Source organism: Apodemus sylvaticus, chromosome 2, assembly GCF_947179515.1.
Source record: "Apodemus sylvaticus chromosome 2, mApoSyl1.1, whole genome shotgun sequence".
In the NCBI taxonomy this organism is placed as follows: Eukaryota; Metazoa; Chordata; class Mammalia; order Rodentia; family Muridae; genus Apodemus; species Apodemus sylvaticus.
In genome coordinates, this window is record NC_067473.1 from 136,996,456 (window position 1) to 137,022,739 (window position 26,284).

Genomic DNA, 26,284 nt, shown 5'->3' on the forward strand with positions numbered 1-26,284 from the left:
AGGACTATCAAGAGAGCCAAAATAGTCAAAGTAATCTTAAAATAGAACAAAGTTGGGGAAATAACACTGATTTTAAGCTTAATATACAACTACAAAATTCTAAGCACACAGAACAAAATTGCATCACAGAAGGAGAGCCCAGAAATCTACCTCCATGTTTATGAAGACCTGATTTTTGAAATGCCTGAGGGAGAAAAACCAGAGGAAGTTATGCACATCACTCCCCAAACTATCATGAGCCAATGGTCTAAACATTAGTGGGTACAGGATTGGTATTATATATGGCTGTACTATCAATATGATTGGTGACTAGTAGTATTGAGCGGATAGAACCTAGTTTATATTGATGCCTCCTCTTATTTTGTGTATGTGAATGTGTTTTGAGAATTCCTATATAATGTGTTTTGACCAAATCCAACCCTGATATCCCTCCCCCCTCCTATCTAGCTATCACTTTTCCATTCCAATTTTCTTGCTGTCTGCTTTGAAACAACTACTGCATCCACACTGTGCGATTGCATGTATTTAGGACAAATTAGTAGAGCATGGGCAACCTCCCATAACTCTGAAGAAAACTGGTTCTTTCTCCTCCAGCAGTTATCAGTTTTTATGTAAAATTCTTCCTTAAAAAATCATATTAAAGCCAGGAACCCAGAAAGTTTGATAAAATTATTTCTTTTTGTTCTTACATAGAAGAAAAAACTTAGAATGATACACTGATAACATGTTCACTAAAGTATCACTGGCTCAATAACCTAAACTGCTGTTCCAGATACTATGTCTAAATTTGTAATTTCAACATAATTGATGTAATTAATGGCAATGTATATAATATTTAAATGCTTAATACAAGTGACAAGTGTTTAGTGTTGAGATACATGATTTCTATTTGTTTTACTTGTAAAAGCTTAATTTTTTAGGATCTTTAAGTTTGGTTTTATTAGTGTTTTAAATTTAGTAGCCATTAAATGTTTTATATTTTAAATTATTTTATTTACATTTATTTAAATTATTACATTTCAAATGTTGCACCCCTCCTGGTACTCCCTTAAAGAGTTCTTCCCTAGAACCATGTCCCCTGCTCCTTTGAGAGTATCCCCCACTCTAAAGCATCAAGAATCTACAGGACTGGGCACATCCTCTCCCAAGGAGGCCAAACAAGGCAGCCTTCTGTTCCATGTGTAATGGGGGCCTCAGAGCAGGCCACATATGCTCTTTGGTTGGTGAATCTGCATTCAGGACTCCAGGTTAAATAGTAAATATTTTAAAAGAACAGTCCATTCTTTATCAGTTAGTGAGAGAAATAAATATGTCTAGTGAATAGTAAAATCAGGATGTTTGAAAACTAATAATATATATATATATAATGTATATACATAATAAATATAAATATTTCAATAACATAATGTATAAAAGGATACAGATAAGACCTAATGTTAACTTATGTTGCTGACTATATAATTCATATTGATTTGCCCTCTACTATAATGTACCTGAGCTAAATACATTCCATTCTTATTTTATTGGGTAGAAATTCTACACAACAGACTTGAGTCTATATATAACACTGGGGTTGTGTTAAAGGGATTACAGATGATATTATGTGAGTGACATACCTCATCTTAAATGGCTTATTTTTAAGGTTTTATTTCATACTCCATAGTAACTTCTTCACAGTATATTAATAGAAGTCTTTAATGAACACAAACACAGGGGACTGTGAGATTCCTACTGTAACTCAAATAGACACACAATTATGACATTTTTAGAAATTATGTTTTTCTGATTATTTTGGAGTAAAATTCTTTTCCAAACTTCTAGCTTTTTTTGCTAGAAGAAAAACATTCTCTTCTATCTGCATTTTTCAGTGGCAATTCTCATCAAAAACTCCTAAAGCAGGCTATAGATCAGACCTGACGTCCATGGAAACTAGAGCAATCATGCACCAATAATTAGTATCCTCTCTTGAGTGTTGTAGCATCCTCTTAGAGTCTCATCTACTTTTATCTAATCCCACATCAGTAGCTTTTACAAGCCTTTGCCTAATGAAAGATTTTATCATAACTCCATCAAAATGGACTGTGAGAGAGTTACTATTTTCCTTTCACACCCTACAAAACATTTTACGTTCCATCATTTAAAATTTGAAATGTAAATAAAAAATATATTGAATTAAAAAAAAGAAAAAAAAGGTACATTCTGCTTTGTTCTTTAATATTGCAATAATGACCCTTAGCTAAAGGCCACAGTATCAGTAGCTAAGAACAAAGTGAAACTTTAAGTAAATATCTTGGATGTGTATTTACTGGTTGTAATGTTAGTTATTCTGTTCTTTATTGACAAGTTTTACAAAGAATTAAAGCCCATTAAAAAAGCATTTTGTATGGAAGAATTTCACTTACATATACCTTCTCCTGAAAATCTTCTAGCATTATTGTGTTTCTATTTTAATGTTTTAATTTTAGTAACTTTAATTATATTCCATATTCTTAATAAATACACAATCAATTCCAGAACACAGTAAATGAATATCCAGGTATTAAAGTAGGAAAAAAACTAATTTAAGTAGGTCATATTTTAAAGAACTGGTTAGAATCCAATTTCTAGATAAGAATCTTTAATCTTATGATCATTTTTCCTTCCACTATTGCTTGAAGATTCACTACTATTGTGGGATATAGTAACTAACTATAACAGTAAATTAAAGAACAAGCAATGGGTTTGGGGGAATCTTTTATTACCCTATAGTGAATATAAAAGGTATAGAAACAAAACATAACAAATAAAATGCAAATTACCATATTACTTATTTTGTTGTGCCAATAAGTTTTATGATATCAAGAACTTAGCTTTCAGAGTTACGTTGGTAATATATTGAAGAATCCAAAATTTAAAAAAAAAAAACTGATTATATAACAGATGGATCTCATTATTTTTTTTTAAATTATAGATAAATTTATTTTGTTTCTCCCTGTGGAGATTTTTGAGTATTTAATTAAAGGCCTCATTGCCCCATCATTAAATTCAAAGAAGCATATCTAATGTGAATACTTAAATGTAATGTCACTCATTAGTCTTTAATGAAGAGAATCTTATTCTTTCTCTAGAAAACAGCTGTAAAAATAGTATCTGTCACCTACAAAATTATATACTCCTTAGATTGTTAATCTGCATTTAATAATGTGCAGTTTGAAATGGGTCTTAGTACCAGCTGCTAGGCAGGCTCGTTTTTTATTGGCTTCCCATGTGGAAAGGTTGTATGACATCACAAAGCCAGGCACTCTCAGGGTACTTATCAGGTATTCCTATCTACCTGATAGCAGATTTGGATGGACTAAATAGCCATTCAGGTTTTTAGAATACCAATATCTTTGCAAGTTAATGACAATTTTCATGGCTTAGTCATAAAATCTGTCATTACAGTAAAAATTCATCTGGAGTTCTTTTTCTTGTGTTCTAGTCAACAAGAAAATTGAGTGCTTTTCCCTAATGCTTGGAAGTTGCATCCCAGAACACAGGACAGTAAAGGATTGTAGTGAATGCACTAACATTTACACCATCACCTACATCCCGTCTAACCAAGAATCTTGTATTTTTACATCTATATACTGGAATTGTACACTTTATGGGTCTGGCCACTAGCCTCTGGTGGCTTTTCAATCCACTGTTGCTTGCTTGCTTTCTTTCTTTCTTTCTTTCTTTCTTTCTTTCTTTCTTTCTTTCTTTCTTTCTTTCTTTCTTTCTTTCTTTCTTTCTTTCTTTCTTTCTTTCTTTCCTTCTTTCTTCCTTCCTTCCTTCCTTCCTTCCTTCCTTCCTTCCTTCCTTCTATTTTATTATTATTACTTTTTTTTGAGACATGGTTTCTCTGTGTAGCCCTGGCTGTCCTGGAACTAACTCTGTAGATCAGGCTGACCATGAACTTAGAAATATGCCTGCCTCTGCCTCCCAAGTGCTGGTAGTAAAGGTGTATGCCACCACTGCTTGGTGTTGTTTTCTTTCAGGACAAAAAAAGGTACTAGTGGGTTTTTCTGATGCACAACTAATGTATTAACCTGAAGAGATGAAAATCTCATTTGGATGCCTCATAAACTAACCAGCTGGTTGTTTTGCAGTCTCTCCATAGTGCAGCAGCCATTTTTATACTATCCAGCACATATTCTATAGGCCAATCTAGTAGCTCTAGTTGTCATATATTACCATATTTTTCCCTTAGTGGCCTTGATTATCACATGACCTACCCTCAGGTTTACATCTGGTGCAATACCCCCTGATATCAATTAAGCATATCCAGTGATACTGGAGATAGAACCCATCCATTCCCTGAAGCTCTTAACTTGCAGTGACACAAGTCACATGTGGTAGCCTTGACAAGGTTATAAAAGATGTTCTTCATATTCTACAGCACTATCACCATGAATCCCACAGGACAGACACAAATGTCATTCTCTCACATTACCCACCAAAGCTAGAGAATCACGGCTCTCTCTCTCTCTCTCTCTCTCTCTCTCTCTCTCTCTCTCTCTCTCTCTCTCTCTCTGTCTCTGTCTCTCTCTCTCTCTCTCTTTCTGTGTGTGTGTGTGTGTGTGTGTGTGTGTCCTAAGGTCAAAGAAGAATAGATACTGGACCCGAAATCCTAAAAATACTTGTGCTTGTTCTTTGGGACTTAGAAAGGTTACTTCTGGGTACAAAATGATTTGAAAATGTCTACCAGTGTCACAAGCCTAAGGAACATTTATATCACCTTATAGAACCTTTGAAATGTTCTATGTGTTCTCCACAGCCTCAAGTGACACACACTGTTTTTATTAGGGTTTTACTGCTGTAAATAAGAACAATATTTAGTTGGAATTGGCTTATAGGTTTAGAGGTTAAGACCATTATCATCAAGGCAGGACCATGGAAGGATCTAGGCAGGCATGGTATGGGAGATGCTGAGAGTCCTACATCTTCATTTGAAAGCTACTAGGAGAAAGCCGGCTTCCAGGTAGCTAGGACAATGGTCTTAAAGCCCATGATCACAGTGATACACTTCTGCAACAAGGCCATATCCACTACAACAAGGTCATACCTCCTAATAGTGCCATTCCCTGAGCCAAGCATATTCAAATCACCACACAGACCCAGAATGATATTGTGGCTTATCACATAGACTCATGGAAAACACCAACCCACCCTGAAATAATATAAATAGACTCTCAGTGGTTTCCATCAACATATGCCATCAGTACCCCATTCTCTACTACCTGAATACACACATACTTTTAGAAGTTTTTCCATACCTTCCTTGGATCCCTGCAGTCTAAGTTATTGAAGCACTCAGAGACACTGTTGACATTAATCAAACCAAAACAATCATAATGAGACTGCACATCTAAACTGACTTTTCATCTATAATATCTATCAAAGGAACTAACTATCTAATACTGTATCTCCAATTTAAAAATAAAAGATCATTTTCTATCATTGTTACTATGTGTAATTGGAAGAAGTGACTACTCCATGGGGAAAACTAATGATGGGGCACAAGAAATTACAGAAACAAGAACTCTGAAGCCAGGTCATATCTGAGTATGAACAAAATTCATGAAATACCGAAGACACAAGAAAATATAAGAAAATAGAGTCAATCATTGCATAGAAATTAGACAAAAACAAGATACAAATGTGAAACTTATTAAGCATATAGAAATTCTAAAAAAAATAACCAGTCAAAATCTATATATTCCATCAGTAAAATTTAAAATGTGATGGACAGTTTCACCAAGATACTAGAATAAGCATTGTAGCTATGAACCCAGAACTGCAAAATATAGATATATTCTACTCCCAATATCACAGGAAAAGTCTGGATGATAGCAGAAGATGTTATAACAAACTGCAGACCTGAGACTAAGTAATATAATAACCTAGGGCACTAGAAAAACATAATTATTTATATATTACAAAGGAGATCTGCTAGATCAGCCAACAGGATATGTACTGGGTAGTCTAACAAAACCTGTTCTGCATACTGGAGAGTCTGAGAACCCAGGAGCTGCTGAGTCCATTGAGGTTGGATGCCTCCACAGTCCTAACACCAGGAGATTCATGGTGAGCCTTCAGTACTTTTTGGAAAGCTGCATTTCCATTTGAGTGAAGAATGGAGGTGCCAGCACTAGCAAGGTAGATACATTCATCCTCAGCAAATCAAGGCAAGTGGGCAGGCTAACAGCAACTACTTTCCTTTTGGAGCTCTTTATATCTAGCTGCCCTGGACCATGGCCATCGGCTCTTGGGAAGGGTTTTCTTGTTTTGTAGTCATTCCAAAAACCACTCTTAAGACATGTACAGAGGGATATCTTGTAGCTGATTCCAGATCCAGTCAATTTAAAAACCAATAGTAACCATCACAGTCTGGGGAGAGCTGTTTCTATATTTAAATGATTTTGCCTGCTATCCTGAGATTGTAGGATAGAGACACAGATACAGACATTCTCAGAGAAAGCCTGATATTAAGATTTTGGTAGCAGAAATGTGACTAAGACTTTAGACTAAAGTTAAAATGAATGTAGTTGGTTGTAGGGCTAAATGGAGTCACCTTTATGGAATTTCCCCCAGTGTTTTGGAACTTTCCCATTCCAGTGGACCTGTATATGAATTACTCTATATACCTAGCTGAAATCCCATGAGTACAGTTAGGTGAAAGCTTTTATTGTGACTGCCAGGTAAGCACAGATGATTCCAAGCTCTTAGGCATTTATCGCTGTTCTTGTGGACCTGTGCAATGGAGTTGATATATTTTCAGGTTCTAGATGACATAGAGATAATGGCAGACTATTGGCTTTGATGTCCACTCCCTTAAAGCCATTGGCTAGAGAAAAGACCTTTCCTAGTTACCAATCTAAGGAGAGACTTAAGCCTGAATTTATGGCATTTGTGCCTGAAACTACAAGATTCATGGGATATCCTTTGAACCCAGAAGCAAGCATAGGCTTAAGATATCAAGTAGCATCAAAGTTCTAGCCTTTGATGTGAGATAGGGTTTAGCAAGGGCTGTTGAGGAAGTTCTGGTACTGGGGTTTAAGGAACATATCATATGAGTTTTTTATTTTTTCTTGAACCCCCAGCAGTCTCTCAGACCAGCCAGTATTCCCAGCAAGATTGAAAGTATCTGAGAACTGTAAGATGCTTTCACAGCTTTGGGAATGAGCCTTCTACAAAGGTGTGTTTGTTCTTAATTCCTACCTTACAACTTGCTTTTTCCTTTTCTGGTTCTTGATGTTCAGGTACTATTACTGCTTTGCAGATATCTAAGTTTTTCCTTCAGTCATCCTTCTCCATGTATTCCTTTGTGTTATACTGAATATTCTCTGTGGCTTAGCAGAAATCAGAGCACTTTATTCAGCCATTGTGAATTCTTTCTTGTTGTGGATAGCCCTAGTGCTGTTGTATTTTGATGTTAATTTTGCTTTCCCTGGAGGGCCTGTCTGGAACGAGGAATGAGTCACATATTCAGGGGACTTCCTGTGAACCTTACCCCCAGTGAATAAAGGGACTAATCACTGGGAGAGTAGGAGGGACTTCCAGGTTGGATGTAGGAAGAGAGAAAGCTGGAGAGAGTTGAGGAGTTTTGAATGGGGATAGCAGGAAAGATGAGGTATGGATTACTAATGTCTCCCAGTTTCAATGGCAGATCTGCCAGGATTCACAACCAGAGGATTTAGATTTAATATGACTTATAAGATTCTAGTTGGTTCACCTAGAGATTGAGGTACCATTGTTTCTGAACTAAGTTTGTGTGGTATTTTCCTTCACATGGTGTGGTTCAACTAGCAGCAAAGTATGGATTTACCAAATGTGCACCACAAAAGGCCATGGGAATTTTGAAACATGGGACTGGTATGGTAGCAACCTGTCAGAGGGAACTTAGTGAGCTGGGTGGAGAGATTTTAGAGCTCTGAGTCAAGAGAGTCTTCACAAGATAAGAATAGTCTGGCTATTGCCCACCAGTGTATGGCAGCCCAGCCCAACAGGGCAGAAATTAGCTGAGGATAGGGTGGGAACTTTTAGTACTTTTTAAAGATTTCCCACAACACTTTCTCATCAATGCAACTTGTACACTGAACTTTTCTTGACATCATAGTTCATTGACAGCAAATTACTTACTATAACTGAGAAAGGACAATAAAGAGAAGAGAATGTTGGTGGAAGGGCTATCAGTAATTCCAAGTGATTTGGCAACATTACTATGAAATGATCATGTCAACCATCAGACATGGGTGGATTTCAGTGCTTTCAGGAATCATGGATTGGTTTCATTGATAGTAAGAGTCTTTCTGTGTCAAGTTGTATGTCATAATATGCAGAGTCCAGCATGGCCTTGATGGGACAGACTGACATGGCTTCCGCTGGGTCTCCACAAGTGTGGATGGCTGCTATGAGTGTGATGCTCATGTGTATAATAATGTATATATTTCATGTTCATTCTTCCAGGAATGTCCTCATTAATGACTCCATGATAATCAGAGAGAGCATGAGTCTGGGAGGCAAAGGTGTGGTTCATGTCTCAGCAAAATGGCTGTGAGGAAAAAAACCTAAAACATGAATTCAAAAATGTAAAATTTCTCAACTGTGCAAAAAAATAAGGATACAACAAAAATTGTATAAAGACCTTCATACATCTAGAGGAACAGAGGCAGGTACACTAGAAACAAAGCTGTCAGAACAATACAAACACAGGCAGACACAAATGCAGGCAGATTCCTGAGTTCAAGGTCATTCTGAGACAGAATGTAGGTTGATGTGTGGTCAGAATGGTAATGCTAGGATGGAGTCCCACACAGCTATCTTATCTGTGCTTAACAGAGGCAGTCAGATCTTTGAATTCTTTTACAGTGTTTAAAAAATAAAGTACTTTTAGGGACTGGTTTCACAGGATACTGATTCATAGGCCAATCAAAAGGGAAATCAATAACCAATAGGGAATCAAATCAATAATCAAAAGGAAATCAAAATCAGAAATACATAACAGAGTTGATATATAAATAAAAATAAAAACAGTGCGTTTGATCTGCATGAAATGAGCTAGCAAAAAAGCTATAACAATTATCTTTCAGAATTTTCTCTAGGGAGAGAGGTAAGCTTTCTGGAGATCTCTGGAGAGGAGGAAAAGCTTTCAAGAATTTTTTCTAACAAGAATTCTGATTTTATTTGGATAATAGAGAGAGTAAACAAAGCTGTTTTAGATTTTTTCCTGGCTTCCTGATTTTCATTAGAAAAACCAAAGAATTACCTTTAGAATTTTTTTCTAATAGGATTTTTGACTCTGCCAAAAGATCCAAGGTTTTGTTTAGTTTGTTGGTTTCCTGTTTTGTTGTTTTGGGGGTTTTGTTTTATTGATTTATTGATTTATTTTAAACAGCTTTCTGACTTTGATCATAAACCCCTGAGCTATTCAGAGATCTTTTATGATTCTTTATTTATTTTTTCTTTTTTTCTTTATTGATATATTTTTTATTTACATTTCAAATGATTTCCCCTTTTCTGGGTCCCCACTCCCCGCAAGTTCCATAAGCCCTCTTCCCTCCCCATGTTCCTCCATCTACCCCTTCCCACTTCCCTGTTCTGGTATTCCCCTATACTGTTGCATTGAGTCTTTCCAGAACCAGGGGCCACTCTTCTATTCTTTTTGGACATCATTTAATATGTGGATTATGTCTTGGATATTCAAAGTTTCTAGGCTAATATCCACTTATCAGTGAGTACATACAATGATTGATCTTTTGAGATTGTGTTACCTCACTTACTATGATGTTTTCCAGCTCCATCCATTTGTCTAAGAATTTCATGAATTCATTGTTTCTAATGGCTGAATGGTACTCCATTGTGTAAATATATCACATTTTTTGTATCCATTCTCCCGTTGAAGGACACCTGGATTCTTTCCAGCTTCTGGCTACTACAAATAGGGCTGCTATAAACATAGTGGAGCATGTGTCCTTATTGCATGCTGAAGAATCCTCTGGGTATATGCCCAGGAGTGGTATAGCAGGGTCCTCAGGAAGTGTCATGCCCAGTTTTCTTAGGAACCGCCAGACTGATTTCCAAAGTGGTTGCATCATCTTGCAATCCCACCAGCTGTGGAGGAGTGTTCCTCTTTCTCCACATCCTCATCAACACCTGCTGTCTCCTGAGTTTTTGACCTTAGCCATTCTGACTGGTGTGAGGTGTAATCTCAGGGTTGTTGTGATTTGCATTTCCCTAATGATTAATGATGTTGAACATTTCTTAAGATGTTTCTCAGCTCTCCGAAGTTCTTTTTTTTTTTATCATTCCATATTTCAACACTTTCCCTTTTTATTTTTTTTACTCGATATATTTTTTATTTACATTTCAAATGATTTCCTCTTTTCTAGCCCCCCATTCCCCGAAAGTCCAGTAAGCCCCCTTCTCTCCTCCTGTCCTCCCACTCACTCCTTCCCACTTCCCCGTTCTGGTTTTGCCGAATACTGCTTCACTGAGTCTTTCCAGAACAAGGGGCCACTCTTCCTTTCTTCTTGTACCTCATTTGATGTGTAGATTATGTTTTGGGTATTCCACTTTTCTAGGTTAATATCCACTTATTAGTGAGTGCATACCATGATTCACCTTTTGAGTCTGGGTTACCTCACTTAGTATGATGTTCTCTAGCTCCATCCATTTGCCTAAGAATTTCATGAATTCATTGTTTCTAATGGCTGAATAGTACTCCATTGTGTAGATATACCACATTTTTTGTATCCACTCTTCTGTTGAGGGATACCTGGGTTCTTTCCAGCATCTGGCAATTATAAATAGGGCTGCTATGAACATAGTAGAGCATGTATCCTTATGACATGATGGGGAATCCTCTGGGTATATGCCCAGGAGTGGTATAGCAGGATCTTCTGGAAAGTGAGGTGCCCAGTTTTCTGAGGAACCGCCAGACTGATTTCCAGAGTGGTTGTATCAATTTGCAACCCCACCAGCAGTGGAGGAGTGTTCCTCTTTCTCCACACCCTCTCCAACACCTGCTGTCTCCTGCATTTTTAATCTTAGCCATTCTGACTGGTGTAAGGTGAAATCTCAGGGTTGTTTTGATTTGCATTTCCCTAATGACTAATGAAGTTGAGCATTTTTTAAGATGCTTCTCCGCCATCCGAAGTTCTTCAGGTGAGAATTCTTTGTTTAACTCTGTACCCCATTTTTTAATAGGGTTGTTTGGTTTTCTGGAGTCTAACTTCTTGAGTTCTTTATATATATTGGATATTAGCCCTCTATCTGATGTAGGATTGGTGAAGATCTTTTCCCAATTTGTTGGTTGCTGATTTGTCCTCTTTATGGTGTCCTTTGCCTTACAGAAACTTTGTAATTTTATGAGGTCCAATTTGTCAATTCTTGCTCTTAGAGCATACGCTATTGGTGTTCTGTTCAGAAACTTTCTCCCTGTACCGATGTCCTCAAGGGTCTTCCCCAGTTTCTTTTCTATTAGCTTCAGAGTGTCTGGCTTTATGTGGAGGTCCTTGATCCATTTGGATTTGAGCTTAGTACAAGGAGACAAGGATAGATCAATTCGCATTCTTCTGCATGCTGACCTCCAGTTGAACCAGCACCATTTGTTGAAAAAGCTATCTTTTTGCCATTGGATGTTTTCAGTCTCTTTGTCGAGGATCAACCTCTGAAGTTCTTCATGTGAAAATTCTTTGTTTAGTTCCATACCCCACTTTTTAATGGGGTTATTTGGTTCTCTGGGTTCTACCTTCTTGAGTTCTTTGTATATATTAGATATTAGCCCTCTGTCAGATTTAGGGTTGGTGAAGATCCTTTCCCAATCTGTTGGTTGACATTTTGTCCTTTTGAAAGTGTCCTTTGCCTTACAGAAACTTTGTAGTTTTATGAGGTCCTATTTGTCAATTCTTGATCTTTAGGAGCTTCTTTGATGTTCAATATTCCTCAGTTGAGAATTCTTTGTTTAGTTCTGTATCCCATTTTTAAATAGAGTTATTTTATTCTCTAAAGTCTAACTTCTTGATTTCTTTGTATATATTGGATATTAGCCCTCTATCAGAAGTAGAATTGATAAAGATGTTTCCCCAATCTGTTGGTTGCCATTTTGTCCTATTGACTGTGTTCTTTGCCTTTCAAAAGCTTAGCTATTTTAGGATGTGTCATTTGTCAATTCTTGATCTTAGAGCATAAGCCATTAGTATTCTCTTCAGGAAATTTTCTGTTGAACCCATGTGTTCAAGGCTTTTCCCCACTTTCTCCTCTGTAAGTTTCAGTGTGTTTGGTTTTATGTAGAGGTCCTTGATCCACTTGGGCTGGAGTTTTGTACAAGGAGATAAGAATGGGTCAATTTCCATTTTTCTAGATATTGATTGCCAGTTGAACCAGCGCCATTTGATAAACTGCTGTCTTTATTTCCACTAGATGGTTTTGGCTCCTTTGTCAAATAACAAATGACAATAGGTATATGGGTTCATTTCTGGATCAAGAGCTGTCTGGAGCAGAAAGCTAGCTATCTCAACCAGAGTGTTTTAGAAAGCATGAAAACCCTTTCAAGAGAAGAGCAGAACACACACACACACACACACACACAGAGAGAGAGAGAGAGAGAGAGAGAGAGAGAGAAAGAGAGAGAGAGAAAGAGAGAGAGAGAGAGAACAAGTAGTCTAGAAAGCAATCTTTTAAAGAACCTATGCCACCATCTTGGAGGCACAATTTGGCTTCTAGTTGTTTGTTTTGGTTGTACCCAAACAGTCCTTCGCTGGTTTTGGCAATAATCTCCATCTTCAATCAGTTTAGCAGACATAGTACAAAGGGTCTCTTTTTTCAAGATTTCCAGTAAAAAATTCAGGATTGACTCTTAATCATTGAACTTGGAACTCATGAACTAGGATTCTGAGCAGCTAATATTGAGCCATATGATTATACAAGGACATGGAGATTTAACCAGCCCAAGCTGAACTGAAAAACCAAGAATGAGCAATAAGAGATATTAAGGAAAAGTGATTGTTGCTTTCTGTTATTTTTGTTGTTAGAGGTAGAATTCTGTTTGTGTGGCCTTCTTCTTTTGGGTTTGTTGAAAGAAAATTGCTTTCTTGCTTTTTCTAGAGTGTAGTTTCCCTCCTTGTGTTGCAGTTTTCCATCTATTATACTTTGTAGAACTGGATTTGACAAAATTCAATACCCCTTTATGGTAAAAATCTTTGAAAAATCAGGTTCAAGGTCCATACCTAAACATAGTAAAACAATATACAGGAAACCAGTAGCCAACATCAAACTAAATGGAGAGAAACTTGAAGCAATCCCTCTAAAATGAGGGACTAGACAAGGCTGCCTACTTTCTCCTTCCCTATTCAATATAGTACACAAAGTCCTAGCCAGAGCAATTAGACAGCAAGAGGAGGTCAATGGGATACAAATTGGAAAGGAAGAAGTCAAAATATTACTATCTGCAGATGATATGATTGCATACTTAAGTGACCCCAAAAATTCTACTGGAGAACTCCTACTTCTGATAGACAACTTCAGCAAAGTACCTGGATATAAAATGAACTCAAACAAATTAGTAACCTTCCTCTACTCAAATAATAAACAGGCTGGGAAAGATATTAGGAAAACAACACCCTTCACAATAGTCACAAATAACATAAAAACCTTGGTGTGACTCTAACCAAGCAAGTGAAAGAAAGATCTTTATGACAAGAATTTCAGGTCTCTGAGAAAGAAATCAAAGATCTCAAAAGATGGAAACCAGGACAGAGGATAATATTTGATATGTAAATAAATAAAATATCCAATAACAGAAAAGAAAAAAAAAAAAGAATGAGCAATGACTTGTCATTCAAATCTTAGCATCTGTCTCCAGATCTAGAGAGAGATGAATGCTGAGCAAGCAAAATAGCAAGGGTGCAATGTACCACAAACAAAATAAGACATGCAGTATATGGTTATTCTTGTTTTTACAAAAGTTTACATTCTAAAATAGCAAATGGAGCCCATAAAATAATGACACAATATCAATCATCTATAGAAACTTCTCAAATCTCAAACGTACTAAAATTCAGTTTCCCTTCAGTTACATTTTCATATCAATGGGATGAATTATGTCTTCTGAAATCTTAGCTGCCCTGCTCTATTGACTAAACAGAGCAAATAACTCAGGTGGAATAGCTTTTCTCCCCTTTTCTGTCTTTCAGTATTGTGTCTCTGTATGCATATATATCATATATATGATGCATTTCATTTCTTCTCAGAGTATCCATTAAGGTCAGTGAGTGTATATGTTCCATTTATAAAGAGTTCGGTAAATTTATTGAACCTTTTGCTTGCTTTAATTCATTTTCTGTATGTTGCTTCTTGAGGCTCTCCCAAGAATTAATGTGTGCACATCCAGAATCTTTGCATGTATAAACAGTTCCCCCTGATACCTCTTCTATGTGCAAGTTGCTTTATATTTGTGTGCTTTTTTGCATTTGCTTCTTTTGTCTTTCATTTATCTTTAACCTCCCTCTCTAAATTCTGTTCTATAAGATTACAGCTGTTCTTGAGTCTTTGCTATCCATGGTCACTCCTGCTTCTTCACTAGCATGCCATGTTCTCAAATAGTTCTGGTCATCATCATTTCTGGGTGTCTTTGACATTTTAAATATCATTTAAAAAGAACCATCTACCATCTGATTTTTTAGTCCATCTCATTTATTAGTCTTCAGTTAGCAGTGATTATACATAATCCAGTTATAAGATATCCATCTCTGATTTAACACAACATCTCTTTTAATAATAATTTAAAAAGAAAAGTGAAGACCAACTTGGTGGTACATACCTATAATACCAGTACTTACATGTAATGGGGCAAAAGCATCAGGTCATCTTCAGAAACACTAGGAGTTAGTTGAAAGCCAGCCTAGGCTACCTGAGACTGACAGAAAGACAGAGAGGGTAGAGTAGGAGAAAACAATAAGCATAGGTCCCACAAAGAGGTATTTATTCTTATAAGAGCTTTGTCAGTATTGTTTTTAACTTGTTTTAAATTCCCTCGAGAAATAGCCATATATTTAGTCTCTAGAGAACATTCACACTCAAATGTTTTAATGATATTGATAAAAATGGCAAATCATGTTTTTCTAGCTTATATATTTAAGCTATATATACCATATATATACACTATACCTAAGTATTTTAAGCCAGTTTATGCTCATTTCATTCTTTCACAAGGCTCTCCTTCCAATCAGCTGCCTATTTCTTCATTTCCAAAGAGCTAAAGAAATTGTCTCTTTGAAACTGATCAGTCATAACAACCCATTATACACAATTTTTATACACTTGCATGATCCATCTATTGTAAAAACAAGCAAAAACAAACAAGCATTGAACTTCCCTATGTTGTCAGGAAATGGCATATTACATGTTATTCAGAATAATAGTTGGACAGGGTCCTGCTCATGTGCATAATCACAAGGAAGCATGAAGTTTTGCATATGACTTTATTTCTTAGCCCATTTCCTCTTGCTAATAAACATAATACTACATACCACATACATTATAAAGAAAAGTAGTCTGTTTTCACAGGAAATTTTAGCAGACGGTTTCTGAGCTGCATGTTGAGATTTTTCTGTCTGGGGTTAGGGGAGTTTTAGCCATCAGAGAGTGGAAGACAAGAAGCACGTGAGAGTCTTAGTAAAGCTCATATTTTGTTGCAGACTTATTCTCAGATAACCTTTAAACCTTTTACTTGGTAAATATTTTAATCTCATAAGTAAATTAATTCATTCATAATGGCCAACTCCAAATTCCCTTCTTAAGTGGGAGGACAAGGGAAGAGAAGGGGGCTTACGGGACTTTCGGGGAGTGGGGGGCTAGAAAAGGGGAAATTATTTGAAATGTAAATAAATTATATCGAATAAAGAAAATTAAAAAAAAAAAGAATCTCAACTTCATCTACCTTTTAAACAGAGTACAAGAATGGGCAACCCACAACCAGACTATAGCACAATATACACAATTTTTATACACTTGCATGATCCATCTATTGTAAAAACAAGCAAAAACAAACAAGCATTGAACTTCCCTATGTTGTCAGGAAATGGCATATTACATGTTATTTGTACTTTACTTATAGAACAGTGAATAGGAACGTTTTAGTGACTGATATATGACAGGGTAGTGAAAGGCTTTGGAGTTGAGGTTCAAGGGCGACATTGAGGCAGATTGTGCTTTGGGGTAAGGGATTGTTTAAAGACTTGTTAACACCAGGAATAAACAAATAGCAGGCTGGTAGATGGTGAAAAGAGTGTTTGCTCTTCCATCTTAAATAGAATAAGAAACAGTTTATTCTGGAAACATTTTGAGTGTCCATGGCCCAGATACACATGTTTAAGTTACTACAAATTCCATGTTCCATTGTAGTAGCTTTGTAGTTTTACAGGACAAAGATGTCATAATCAAGGCAAGTTTAAAATACATTTGGTGGATATATCAGAGAAGATGGTCAAAGTAAGATAGGAAGCTATTCTATAGGTGTAAGATAATCTCTGACAGCATTCTAGCTTTCAGATTGGCAGAAACTAGAAGCCTGCTAAATTAATACATGTCAAATAGGTTTTAACTGTTAGTCACAGGATGTCTTTTTCTGACACAAAGTTAAGCCAAAAATGACTATTTGGGATAAAATTATCTCAAAGATAAGGAAATTAGCCTGTGGCTGTGTAACCTCCAGATCTCTCCACAGTGTCTTAACAATACCAGAGTTCTAAATAATTAATCTCTGCAGATTAGCTTCTTTCCAGGATTTCTTGATCATACCCATGTGACTGAGTGAATATCAGTTTTAGAGGTTTCAGGGGAAGGGAGGTGGATTGGTGCCTCATGACTGATGAGTAGTCTCCAGTATGTGCTTGTGTGCTTTCTATCTCTATATCAAGTATGAGAAAGGGGAAGACAAGGATCTAGAAAAATGAGTTGCTTTGTTTCTGAAAGATTACTGCCATATTTGCGGTTGTCATAGGTGAGCAGAAGTGGAAGAGCTTTACAAAATGGTATATCCCAAAATCATAGGTAGGGATTTTTATTATATTTATATTTGAGATTATTTTTTCATACAGTATATTATGTTCATAGTTTTCCTTCTATTATTTCATCCTGGATGCTCCCCATCTCCCAATCCTTATAACTCTAGTCCTTCTTTCTCTCTTTTTAGGAATCTCCCAGTATCAAATAGGGGATTGAAACAAACAAGAATAAACTAAACCAAGGAAAAGTATGAGAAACATACATACATGCAGAGACACATATACATTAACAAACCCTACAAAACACAAGATTATAAGCCATAATATACAAGCAAAAACTAGTAAAATAACAAACAAACAAATAGATAAACCCCCCCCCCAAAAAAAAAACAGTAGGAGACATAAAAATCTCCCAAAAACTTTTGAGTTCATTTTGTTTAGGCCATCTACTACTGGGCATGGAGCCTGCCCTTAAGTGTACTTTTATACCCAGATACTTGTTGGTGGGACTTTTAAATACTTTCCTGTTATAGCATTACTTTGTGTTCTTTCTATCAAGCTCTATAGTAGCAACATGATAATTTACTCATCAGATCAGACACATGCATCTAACCCGGATGGTTATGTTTGTTCTAAACAAACAAAGTTGCTATTTTTTTTTCTTTTTTAATTTAAAAAGATAACCTTGTCGTATCCTTCCACCAACATTCTGCTAAGATTAAATTAGCAGTATGGGAAATCTCATAAAGAAAATTATCCAGGATTCAATAAGAGGGGGAAATCTTCCCCTTAGCAATTACTCTATTTAAAAATGATAGTGTGAGGTCTCTTGGGTAACAGCTATCTGTAAGGTTTGGAGAATTTTGTAAGACAAGATGTGAATGTGATATTTATTTCAGGGATGTGACTTATTCCTCTGTCTGCATCTACCTGATTTATTATGTTCTCTTACTCTGGTTTGCTGAAAAAAGTCTTTAGCTAGAAAATTGATCTTGCTTTCTAGAAAACATATGCCCCAAATCTTAATACTGAAAGGATAGCACCTTTCAACTCTGCCTGACTCAGTTTCCAGGAATCAAAGTTACCTTAATCTTGCTCACAATCATAAATGCAATTAAAAGTCACAGAAAAGGAAAGAAAGCAAAAAGGGTTTTACACTAGTTTAAGTTCTGGAAGATTTTGATTCTTTTTACACCTTTCTGTGGTCCTCTGGCCCTAGCTGACTTTTGCCTCAGGTGGTCTTAGGATGTGGAGGAGCTGGGGTTCCAGGCTGCAGTTAGTATGGTGGATATGACTGACCTGAGAGACTGTTTCTGAGGATAGATTATTGAAATAGCTGGGCTAGATTATATAACTTGCGTCAGGTGAAAGGGAAGGAAAGGAAGCCAAGGGGAATGTCTTGCAGTGGGGCCAGGGACCTTCCAAGCTTATCAATTAGATTAGCAGTCTGCTGGCCACATGATTTCTTAGAAGCTCTGGTGCCTAATTGCCTTTACAAGGACTTGGCTTTTGTCTTTATGGAGTTGGGAAGAGAGCAACCCAACTCCTGCCTTGCTCTTAGAGAGATGTTTGGGGTGTGGGCAAGGCTTTACAGTCCCCTATCTGGCTTGGGAAGTCACATCTTTCATGTTTTTATTTTTGAACTGAAACACGAAATTGTAATGGTTTGCTATGTGTTTTTCTTTTCCTCATACACATTATGTGATGTTTCAATCACCATTTTAATCTTCTTAAACATGTACTATTTCTCCATGGTAAAAACACTCAAATCCTTTCTTATAGCTTTACAGAGCATAGAGGATCTTTTTGTTTGACCACTAAAGTTCTTGTAACATAGGCAATTTTCTTTTGTCTTTTTACATTAATTAATTAATTTACTTTATATCCCAATATCCCCCCTGCCCCGCGCGCGCCCCGTCCCCCCCCTCCCCGCTCTTCTCTCCCTATTCCCTCCACCCCTTCTCCTCTGTGTAGGTGGAGGCCTCCAATTGGGTATCACTCCAGCCTGGCACATCAAGTCTTTGTTGGACTAGGCTCATCCCCCACTGAGGCCAGACAAGGAGGCTTGAGTCAATGCAAACTAGAAACTAGGTAGATCTTGGCAGTCTGGACAAATACTTGTTCTATTTACATGATAATGGCATTGAGATCCACTGAGTTTATCCATACATACCTGCTGTGTTAAAATGCATGTTTTCTTCTGATGAAAAAGAAAAAGAGAAAAAAGGAAAAAGAGAAAAAAGCAAACAAAAAGTAATCTTTAGTGTCCTTTCAAAGCTATGACTGAATCTCAATGATAGATTAATCTTATCATTATTGATTAATAAAACGAGTCAATATCATTATTAGCCAATTTGTGTGCAATTCAGTAAGTTATTCTTTAAGTCTTTGCCCTAAAAATACCATGTAGTTGAAGAAAACCTGATTTCTCATCCCAGTGAACTTAAGCAAAACTACTTTATTCATTGAAACAAGTTTGCAAACTTGTTTCTATGTTTCCTAAATAGGTTTTACTTCTCATTCCTATATCCCTGTATCAGGAATTTGGTTCTGTACTAAAGTCTGGCAAGTATATAGCCAGTATTAAAAAATATTGTGGTAGTAATGAATCATCTAGTTTCTTGTGAGCAGAGCAAGGCATTCATATTCTCTTTAAGAAACTGTAAAAGCATTGCATTTGTGGATTTCGATCCTAGGAGCTCTAGGAAGAATATATATAGCATTCTGTAAGTAGGCAAACTGAAAATTGTCTCTTAGGCTTTCTCAACAGCAAGTGATGTAAGATACAGTTACTCTGAGTTGTCACCAGTTTTGTGGATAAGTGCAAGTGCACAGTGTTGTGTTTTATAAAAAAGAAAAAGGAGCCAGGGATATGTTTGATAGAGTGAGGTATTGTGAAGTGGGATGGGGTGCCTCTGCAGGCCCATGCTGAGGCATACCTTTCCCTGAGGTAGGGGAGAGAGAGAGAGAGAGAGAGAGAGAGAGAGAGAGAGAGAGAGAGAGAGAGTGTCAGGAAGGCATGGAGAGAGAGGGGAGGGGGTTAGGGAGAGAGGAGAGAGGGAGAAGGGACAGGGAGGATAGGGGCAGAGAGTAAGAGATCAAGGAAGAAGAAGCAGACAACCCCTTTTATAATAAGTCAGATAACTTTGTGGTATAACTTAGAAGGAAGGCTAATACACAGCCCATTATCAAAACATTGCGTAAACTCTACTATGTGCCTAATGCAGAGCTCAGCCATGGGAGAACTAAGGGTGTGTTGGTAAGATGAGCACTACACAAACAAGAAAGTCATAACAACAGTGCACCATCCACAAACAGCTTGGAATTCATAGGGACATTGGAAATGGTGGGACTTGATTAAACAAAGAGCAAGTATTTTAAATGCAATGACCAATATTAAAGCATGAACATGATTCTTTAGAAGTAGACAACTCAGCCATCCATATGAATGAAGGAAGAGATATAAATAACCCTAACCTTTGGATTATTACTCACAACAGGCACAGTTCTCTTTCATGTATAAATTCATTCTAGAAGAAATTAGATGTATAGCATTGAACAGTCAAGGTGGCTGGTCATATTACATGCCTAGTCCTGCCCCTGTCAGTCATAGACCCCCTCAGTTTGCTTGCTTTTCATTTGTCAAATGAACAGCATAGACTAGGAAAAGGAAGGTTCCTACTCCATACTGGATCTTAAAAATATCAACAAAGAAATTGGTAATCTAATGATCGTGCATGTTAGGGATTCAGGCTTTAGCCCGAAGATTCTATTCCAATAAAAAGTGAGGTCGTAAAGTGTGGGTGCTTTGTTTTTTCTGAGAAAGGGAACAAAATAATCATAGGAGCAATTATGGAGACAAAGTGTGTGGCAGAGACTGAAGGAAAGGCCATTCAGAGACTGTCCTACCTGGGGATTCATCTTATAAACAGTCACAAAACCCCGACACTATTGTAGACACTAAGAAATGCTTGTAGAATGGAACCTGATATGGATGTCTCCGGGGGCTCTGCCAGAGTCTTACGAATACAGAGGCAGATGCTAGTAGCCAATCATTGAATTGAGCTCCAGGTCCCCAGTGGGGAAGTTGGATGGAGGACTGGAGGAGTTGAAGGGGTTTGCAACCTAATGGGAAGAAAGATGTCAGCCAACCAGACCCCCCAGGGCTTCCAGGGACTAAGCCATCAACCAAGGCGTACACATGGTTCCAGCTGCACGGAGGGCATCAGTGCGAGAAGAGGTCCTTGGTCCTATGAGGCTGGATAGATGCCCCAGCATGAGGAAATCAAGGGGGTGGTGTAGGTGGGAGTGGGTGGTGCGGAGGGGCATTATGGAGGCAGTGGGAGGGAGGATGGGTTTTCTGGGCACCTCACTTCCAGAAGATCCTGCTATACCACTCCTGGGCATATACCCAGAAGACTCCCCAACTTGTAATAAGGATACATGTTCTACTATGTTCATAGCAGCCCTATTTGTAATTGCCAGATGCTGGAAAGAACCCAGGTATCCCTCAACAGAAGAGTGGATGCAAAAAATGTGGTATATCTACACAATGGAGTACTATTCAGCCATTAGAAACAATGAATTCATGAAATTCTTAGGCAAATGGATGGAGCTAGAGAATATCATACTAAGTGAGGTAACCCAGACTCAAAAGGTGAATCATGGTATGCACTCACTAATAAGTGGATATTAACCTAGAAAACTGGAATACCCAAAACATAATCCACACATCAAATGAGGTACAAGAAGAAAGGAGGAGTGGCCCCTGGTTCTGGAAAGACTCAGTGAAACAGTATTCAGCAAAACCAGAACGGGGAAGTGGGAGGGGGTGGGTGGGAGGACAGGGGAAGAGAAGGGGGCTTGCGGGACGTTCGGGGAGTGGGGGGGCTAGAAAAGGGGAAATCATTGGAAATGTAAATAAATTATATCAAATAATAAAAAATAAATTAAAAAGAAATATAATGTGTCATATTTGGGGTGGCGGCAGTGCAGCAGTGGCTGGTCCAGCTGAAGGGCCATCAGCAGTGGAACCAAGGCGACACAGGGTCCAGTTAGGCCCTGCACCCACAACCACTGACCTTCGCTGACCAGCCGGGCGGCAAGCAGCTGCGGTTGTGCGGTGCCTTTCGCTGCACGGAAGCCACTTCAGAACTCGGCCTCTTGCCAGTCAGGAGAGGCTCATCTCCATCTTGGTTTTGGACTCCACTGACATCGGACAGACTGAGGTACACAAACATAATCCGAGGCCAACATCGTGGGGGTCTGAGCCTGATGGGCGTTGGCATGCACCCAGGCCCTGGGCTGTTCGGGGGGCCATCGGGTGCCAACCCAGCCAGGAGGGTTTTTGCCCGGGCCTGCGCGCGCGCCGCCATTTTGCCTGCAGGACGACAGAGAGCTCTGGCGGGCAGAGCCGTAACAGGCATAGCCTGAGGCTAACAAAGCGGGGGTCTAGGCCCCAAAAGGAACAGGACTGACCCCAAGAACTGGGCGGCTTGGTGGGCCATCTGTGAGTCAACCCGCCCAGGAGGTTGTTAGCACAGCAGACTCTCCCAGCACTTTCAGGGAGCGGAGGCACGCACGCCCGCCATCCTGGTCACCTGGCGGACCCAATTAACAGTCATAGCCCTAGGGGAACTTTGCTCGGACCTTGGCCTCCCAGGCTTTTGCCTGGACTCAGGGCCTGGGCTGCCAGGCTAACCTTGTGTGCGCCAGCCCAGTTGGGGGATCTGCTGCCCAGTGGAGTGAGCTGAACACAGGGGAGGTCACAGCAGCATATACCTTCTGCGCTCCCTGGGGGTGCACACGGGCTCCATCTGGTCCACAGACACAATCTGGGGCAAGGCCTCAGGCGGGAGCCCTCAGCTCAACTCTCTCTGCTTCTAGATCCAGATCAGCCTGGGCGGCCGCACCACATATCCAGGTCCTGCAAGAGGTTAGCGGGGCTTCTGGGCGGCCAGCTGGGAGAAGTCAGTGTGCTCCAGTGAATCCAGCGGGCCCCAGTGGGAGCCTTCAGGTGCCTGCTTCGGGATCTGAACAGCCTGGGCAGCAGCACCCTCTCTACAGGCAGTGCAGGGGGTAAGCTGTGCACCAGAGGCCAATGGGGAAGGGGCAGCTTGCACTGGGGAGTCCAGCACTGACAAGACCAAGTAACACCAGTGAGAACTAGATGGCAAAAGGCAAACGCAGGAACGTCACTAACAGAAATCAAGGCAATATGGCAACATCTGAACCCAATTCTCCTCTACCAGCATGTCCTGGATACCCCATCACACCAGTAAAACAAGATTTGGATTTAAAATCACTGGTCATGATGCTGGTACAGGAACACATGAAGGACATACTTAAAGAAATTCAGGAGAAAATGGATCAAAAGTTAGAAGCCCTTGCAAGGGAAACACAAAAATCATTGAAAGAAATCCAGGAGAATACAAAAGCCAACAAGGAGGAAATGCAAAAAACACTTAAAGAAATACAGGAGAACTTTGGTCAACAGGCTGAGGTCATGAAAGACGAAACACAAAAATCTCTTAAAGAAATACAGGAGAACTTTGGTCAACAGGCTGAGGTCATGAAAAAGGAAACACAGAAATCTCTTTAAAAAATTACAGGAAAACACAAACATGCAAGTGAAGGAGCTAAGCAAAACCATCCAGGATCTAAAATCAGAAGTAGAAACAACTAAGAAAACTCAAAGGGAGACAACTTTGGAGATAGAAAGCCTTGGGAAGAAATTGGGGGACAGAGATGCAAATATCAACAACAGAATACAAGAGATAGAAGAAAGAATCTCAGATGCTGAAGATTCCATAGAAACCATGGACTCAACAGTTAAAGAAAATGCAAAATGCAAAAAGCTTGTAACCCAAAATATCCAGGAAATCCAGGACACAATGAGAAGACCAAACCTAAGGATTATAGGCATAGATGAGAGTGAAGATTTACAACTTAAAGGGCCAGCAAATATCTTCAATAAAATTATGGAAGAAAACTTCCCTAACCTAAAGAGAGAGATGCCCATGAATATACAAGAAGCCTACAGAACTCCAAACAGTCTGGACCAGAACAGAAATACTTCCCGTCACATAATAATCAAAACACCAAATGTTCTAAACAAAGAAAGAATATTAAAGGCAGTAAGAGAAAAAGGCCAAGTAACATATAAAGGAAGACCTATCAGAATCACAGCAGACTTTTCACCTGAGACTATGAAGGCTAGAAGGTCCTGGGCAGAACTCATGCAGACTCTAAGAGAACACAAATGCCAACCAAAACTACTATATCCAGCAAAACTCTCAATCACCGTAGATGGAGAAACTAAGATATTTCATGACAAAACCAAGTTTACCCAATATCTATCCACAAACCCAGCCCTAAAAAGGATAATAGGAGGAAAACACCAATACAAGGAGGGAAACTTCACCCTGGAAAAAGCAAGATAGTAACCTTTCATCAAACCCAAAAGAAGTTAAGCAATCAAATTTTAAAAATAACGTCAAAAATGATAGGAAGTAACAATCACTATTCCTTAATATCTCTTAACACCAATGGACTTAATGCCCCAATAAAAAGACACAGACTGACTGGATACGTAAAAAGGACCCTACATTTTGCTGCTTACAGGAAATACACCTCAGGGTCAAAGACAAATACTACCTTAGAGTAAAAGGCTGGAAGACAATTTTACAAGCAAATGGTCTCAGGAAACAAGATGGAGTAGCCATTTTAATATCAGATCAAATTGACTTTCAACCCAAAGTCATCAAAAGAGACTCTGAGGGACACTTCTTGCTGGTCAAAGGAAAAATACAACAAGAAGAACTCTCAATCCTGAACATCTATGCTCCAAATGCAAGGGCACCCTCTTTCGTAAAAGAAACTTTATTAAAACTCAAAGCAAACATTGCACCTAACACAATAATTGTGGGTGACTTCAACACTGCACTTTCCTCAATAGACCGATCAGGAAAACAGAAACTAAACAGGGACACAATGAAACTAATTGAAGCTTTGGACCAATTAGATTTAACAGATATATATAGAACATTCTATCCTAAAACAAAAGAATATACCTTTTTCTCAGCACCTCATGGTACCTTCTCCAAAATCGACCATATAATTGGTCACAAGACAGACCTCAACAAATATAAGAAGATCGAACTAATCCCATGCCTCCTATCTGATCACTAGGGAGTAAAAGTGGTCTTCAATAGCAATAGAAACAACAGAAAACCCATATACACATGGAAATTGAACAATACTCTACTCAATGATACCTTGGTCAAGGAAGAAATACAGAAAGAAATTAAAGACTTTTTAGAACACAAAGAAAATGAAAACACAACATACCCAAATCTATGGGACACAATGAAAGCAGTACTAAGAGGAAAACTCATAGCCCTGTGTGCCTCCAAAAAGAAAATGGAGAGAGCATACATTACCAGCTTAATGACACACCTGAAAGCCCTAGAACAAAAAGAAGCTATTTTACCCAGGAGGAGTAGAAGGCAGGAAATCATCAAACTCAGGGCTGAAATCAATCAAGTAGAAACAAAGAGAACCATACAAAAAATCAACAAAACCAGGAGCTGGTTCTTTGAGAAAATCAACAAGATAGATAAACCCTTAGCCAGACTGACCAAAGGGCACAGAGAAAGTATCCAAATTAACAAACTTAGAAATGAAAATGGAGATATAACAACAGAAACTGAGGAAATCCAAAAAAATCATCAGATCCTACTACAAGAGCCTGTACTCAACACAACTGGAGAATCTGGAGGAAATGGACAATTTCCTTGACAGATACCAAATACCAAAATTAAATCAGGACCAACTAGACCATCTAAAAAGTCCCATAATGCCTAAAGAAATAGAAAGAGTCATAGAAAGTCTTCCAACCAAAAAAAGCACAGGACCAGATGGTTTCAGTGCAGAATTCTACCAGACCTTCAAAGAAGAGTTAAGACCAATACTCTTCAAACTATTCCACAAAATAGAAACAGAAGGAACACTACCCAATTCCTTCTACGAAGCCACAATTACACTGATACCAAAGCCACTCAAAGATCCAACAAAGAAAGAGAACTTCAGACCAATTTCCCTTATGAACATCGATGCAAAAATACTCAATAAAATTCTTGCCAACCGAATCCAAGAACACATCAAAACGATCATCCACCATGATCAAGTAGGCTTTATCCCGGGAATGCAGGGTTGGTTCAATATACGGAAATCTATCAATACAATCCACTACATAAACAAACTCAAAGAACAAA